Below are 6,000 nucleotides of genomic sequence, written 5' to 3' on the forward strand. Positions count from 1 at the left end.
AGAGAGGGAGCAAACTTATTCTTTGAGAATAAATAGGAACTTTACAGTGGCATTTATTGGGCAAGAGTAAAGATTATGTTTTGTTTGCTTTGCCACATGCCCACATTAGGGTGAGAATTTATGACTTCTGTAAGAACATTTTTTGCTGGATGCAAAAACAACAATGGCTATTATAATAGTAAATGAAAGGAAAAGATTTTGGAATAAAAAAGCCAAATGTTGTTTAAGGTGATTTGCAGAAGATTGTTAAAAATAAGCTTGTCACTGCCTCTCACTTAAAAAATACAAAAGTGCAAGGGAGGATTCTTAAAGGCTTTTCTTCACATTTTTAACAGTTTCATAATGAAAGAATATAACATAATTCAAAAGAATGTAATTTTAAAACCATCATACACATATAATACACTACAGTATATACAATATATCTACATGTTTTCATCAGAAGAGAAGTTGGAAAATGGTTTAACTATTTCATTCCAAATCTAGATTTAGGCAGACTCAAAGACAAAGATCATTTCCTCCTTGCAATTTCTAGGTATAAATCTTATTCCTGGGTAATACTACCAAGAACTACATCCTCAAGATATTGTAATGATTATGATGTGATGATTGTGGTGAGTCTACAGTACTACAGTACTTTGTAGGTGAGCCTACAAAGTGATTGCCACAGAAAACCACCACATTTCATGCACTTATTTCTTTGATATATTTTTTATATACTTTGATATACACTAGGAAAATAAATACATAAATAAATCACATTCCTTACATCTTGATTATAAATGTGCAGAGAATGTATACTGCTTTTAAACACGCCTCAAAGGGACTGTAAAGGTGATTTTTAGCATGAGTAATTAGCTTCGGAAATATATTGTAACTTTTATTTCCTCTTTCCTTATAGCATTATCATGATTTATTGTGTGATCTTTCCAAACCTGATGATATTCAAAGGCTGGACATCTTCCACTGCATCTAGCTGAACCAACTTAATCTCTGTAAAAACTTTGTTTTTGAAGCATGTTTGTTGGAAACCATAGGTTATTCTCTTTTGTAAGAAGAAGTTGATGTTGTGGTGACTCTGAAAGTATAAATATCTATTTTTTTCAAAAGATTTTCTTGTGAGTCACATTAGTCATGGTGCTATGTTCTTACTCCATCTTTGGTCTTGAATGAATCATTGTCTAGTGAAGAAACTCTATGATGAAGATCACCGTCCTGCTGCCTTCCTAATATTTCTGTATGAAGGGGAAGGACAACTGCTTTTCTGCAGTTTGAATATCTTTCCTTGGTAACTAGAGACTCTGAAGTAAAAGAAAGTTGAAATAAAAAAATGTAGGATATGTGCACTTATTTATATTAACCTTTTAGATCAATTGTTTAGCTAATATTTGTGCCTGTAGTGTTAAGAAAATAATAAAATGCAAGTGACATCAACCTTCCTTTTCTTCACAAATAAAAGCACTTATCTACTTAACTGTCAGTGATTTTTTTTATTATTATTATCATTATTTTTTAAACTCAGATTCTATGTGTTTTTCTCCTGCATCCAAAAATTATGCAAACTTGTTTCTACTGGAATTCCATACCCAGACTTAATAACTGTAATAAATTTTCAGTTAGACATATGGATGAGACTGTATTAAAACAAAAGAACTAACATTTTGAAATTTCCAATATGATATAGCCAGTAGATAGAGCACAAATTTATTGTTTGTAATTTCCAAATTACAAACTGACCTTTGAGTATTACAAAGCTGCGTTACTTTTACTTCTTATTCCTGGGTATAACTAAGGGTATAACTAAGCTGAGGCTTGCTTGCTTGCTTGCTTTCCTTTTTTCTTTCTTTCTTTCATTCTTTCATTCTTTTCCTTCCTTCCTTCCTTCCTTCCTTCCTTCCTTCCTTCCTTCCTTCCTTCCTTCCTTCCTTCCTTCCTTCCTTCCTTCCTTCCTTCCTTCCTTCCTTCCTCTTCCTCTTCCTCTCTTTCTCTTTCTCTTTCTCTTTCTCTTTCTCTTTCTCTTTCTCTTTCTCTTTCTCTTTCTCTTTCTCTTTCTCTTTCTCTTTCTCTTTCTCTCTTTTTTTTTCCTGTAATTCCTATAGTTCCTCTAATTTTCCTGTAATCTTGTCTGAGATTTTGAAATTGTATGGAATGATAATTTCATCACTAAGACTTGTTTGTTATATTCATAACCATTCTCCTTTAGGAGATGATGACAACAATGTGTCTAGCTAGCCTTTATATACCTGTTCACAGTCAGCAAACAATTCACAACTGTTCAACTCAGATATCTAGAACTGATCTGGGGAAAGAAAGATACTTCATATAGCTTCAATATATTGTTTGATCTGCTACTGAAATCTGGACACAGTTCTCAGATCTTCCCTATGTCTATCTAACAAGCTGAATTACCTACTTAAGTCACCATCATGCCTTGATGAAAGAAGGTGATAAACCTAGCTGGTGATAAACCGTTAAAGTCATTGCATAGAGAAGCATAAATAGTTCATAATGGGAGTTATTTCTAATGCCAGAGATTAATGCAGAGCAGAGCCTCTGCCAGTATCTCAGATATTACAAATTCTGTAAAATTTACAAATTGCCCATGGCTTCAAAAAAAAAAATTCTCTAAATAAAATATTTAAACATTTTTTCTTCCCAATAGGCACTGGAGAAAGCAAATATGTTTTCTTATTCAGACAACAGAATCATTTTGTCTTCTGTATTGTCTACATTTGTTACTGTTTAGATCCATTCATCTCTGTTTAAAAAAAAAAAAACAACTTTTTTCTCCCTGTGTAGGGTATCATGACAAGAGTCTTCAAATAAAACTGAGTTTTAAGAAACAGTTAGTGAGTACACTGTTTATAGTCTTGAATATCCAGTAGAGTTTTAAATTCTTTGTAATGCCAAAGCAAAAGTAATACACTTTAGTTGGGTTCTGGTCCCACTTATTTTTGAAAAGCTTTGTGTATTCTTTACAGAAAAAAAAAATGCATATTCTCTTTTACAAAGAGTGAAGATCATATTTTTCAATACCATGTTCTTTGGTGCCACTATAGAATAAGAGTTTTATATTTTGTGTCTGTAGTTCCCAGTCTTACAGTTGAGCAGGAAATGAAGCAGTTCTGACACTCACACAGTACTCACCAAAAGCACAGGAAACCCATGTAACCACATACTCAGAGTATAAATGAGAATGAACAGAAAATATTTTCAATGGTGATACAGAGCTACAAATTAGATTGTACTCCAGAATTTAATCAGTCAATATGTCAATATTTATCAAGTAATAAGTCAATATGCTCACTACAGTTTCTTTGTGAAACAATACCATGTGAAAGTATTGAGAATGTAATGGAACAGACATAAAGTATCCAAGCTGTAAATGTTTTGAGAGAGGAGACATAGAATGGGTAAGCAAATTGTTGAATGACATCTTCAAAACATATACAACTTATGACAATCACAGTTTAGTCTCCCTTGAACCTGTCTTATCTGAGGCTCATCTGATCTAGCCTTATCCATTGAGCAGCACAATAACCCACTGTTTTAGGTATATTAGACTTCCACATAGGAGTAATTAGTGTAATGTTGGTTGTTCTCATGTTCAAAGAAACTGCAGTACTTCTGAACACCTGGATAACGCATAGCTGCAATGAAGCCAATGAGCTGTCTGGCATATGACAGGGTTTTGCTTTCACAACAATGCACCATCAGTTTCAGGAGAGTTTTATAAACCATAAACACATGCCCTCAAGTCTAATCCATCTTGTCCTGTAAGACAAGATTTTTTAAGATATTTATTGTACATTTATAACAGCATTCTGTTATTTCATATAGAAGACACATTTCTGCATTGTGAATTTAGCCCTCTGTAAAGGGGACTGTCTTGTCTTGCTGAGTGTCAAAACAAACATACAGCTTTTGAGAGGACAATTAAATGTGTTTTGTTGGCAGAGTCATCCACATAGTCATCAGCTCTTCTATGAATGTTCTCCTCTGTATCCTGTGAGTACTGAGTCAGGAAAATGTCACTTCAGTGGTGTTCACATCTTTTCATACTTGTTTTCCAAAAATAATATTCAGGGGATCAAGTTCTGTAAAACACCATGTTTAGAAAAAAAAAAAAAAATCAAATGTTTGCCTAAGCATTCTAAATATTTATTTATTATTTCTATTCATTTATAAACCTTGATTTTTGATGCATGGTTAAACAAATAATTCCATCAAGAAACATTCTTTAATATGTGTAAAAAAACAACAATGTATACATTGTGAAATGGGAATATTGATATGCATAACAGAATGCTGATGACTTAGGCTTGGAATACTTTTCTAATAATTAAAAATAATAAAAACATACTTTCTCAATCAACAAATGATTACTCTTAAAAAGTTAAAATTAATGAATTTTTCACTAAAAATTTTGTTATTCGTTGAACTTCTCTCACAGATCAAAAGATTACTTTCCAGTTGGCATCACTTTCACTGACCACAACAACTGCTTCTGAGACTTTTCCAAGTGTGACAGATGAAAATTGTCTGTGTTAGGATCAGTCAAATGAAAGAGATGCTACACTGCTATTTAGAAGATTATACATAAGGAGACATACCATCTATCTAGGCTGAGCTACACATAAACTGTTTCTATAAAGATGCCAGTTGTGTTAAAAACCTTTCATTGTACCAGTACTAATCATTAGGTGAAAAAAAAACATCTTTCACAGAGTGACTTGCAGTTTAATTGAAACTTATAATGAGTTTAGATGTACTGCAGGCTAATGCAACAGTATAAATTTGATTTGGAACAGATCTGGACCCTTTTGTCAAAGTGGTGAAAACGCTGTAGTTTTTGAAGGCTTTAAATTTTATGCTTGCAAAACCTAAGCCAATAACGAGTTGAAACACCATGGACAGATGATACCTGATACAGCACAAAACTTGTCAATACAACAATAACCTGTCAACTCTTTAAATCAAATTTGAACAGCCAAGGCAAATTTATTCCAGATCAGCATTGTGTATCACTCAGCTAATGTAGTTTCAGTTTGTCCATTCAAGTTCTGAAGCTGTATTTTCAGTTTTCAAATCATGGATTCTCTATTTTACATTGATATAGCTGTAACATTTATGTTCACATCTTAAGTTACTTTGACACGATTTTTGTGTACAGATAATACTAAAACAGTGTCTTCTGACAGTATGTGTGGGTCTAAATTTTATAACAGAACCTGCATCTTTGATGTGATTCAGAGTCCATTCCTGGTTTGGAGCCTTATATTAACCACAAATGTCAGCAGATGTGACACTGGAAGGTTATAAGAACCAGGCAAGAAATACTTCCCCTGAATGATGCCTCAGCATCAGCAATGCATCTCAGTCTCAAGCATCTTAAGCATCAATCTCAAGCATCTCAAAGACAACATGGCTGCATTTGGTTACCTCTCTGCTGGACTTTCATTGCTGCTCAGTTCAGGGATGGCTTTGAGCAAGTCAGGCATGCAGTTCTCTGTGATTACAGTTGATTTCTTTCATTGGGCCAATCAATTCTTCATGCTACAATATTGTAGCTTCTGCACCCAACTCAACAGAGTGGACATCACTGTTTTTTGGTTTTTTTTTTTTGTTTGTTTTTTGTTTTTTTTTTTTTCCTCATGACATATTTTACTTCAGAAAAGTAAGTCTTCGATATGTGACCTTGTAATTAGTTACACTAGTGTAAACTTTTGTCTGAACCCATGCTGCTTAGTTTAAAACCATGCTTGGTACTCTCTTTCTACAGTCCAGCTCTCCTTTAACCACTTGAAGTGTTGTTACCATAATTTCTGGGAAAAGTTTTTATTCTAATAAATATTCTGAATATAAATACCAAGTATTCAATTACTATATGACAAAATAGTATGAAGCAAATCAAAATATACTTAACCTAACAGCAAGAAGTTACAAATACCCAGGGAGTAAATCAGGTATGTTCTCTAGGCAAAATAAACAGACTCTTAA

Source organism: Aythya marila (genome assembly GCF_965140915.1).
Source record: "Aythya marila genome assembly, chromosome: 1".
In the NCBI taxonomy this organism is placed as follows: domain Eukaryota; kingdom Metazoa; phylum Chordata; class Aves; order Anseriformes; family Anatidae; genus Aythya; species Aythya marila.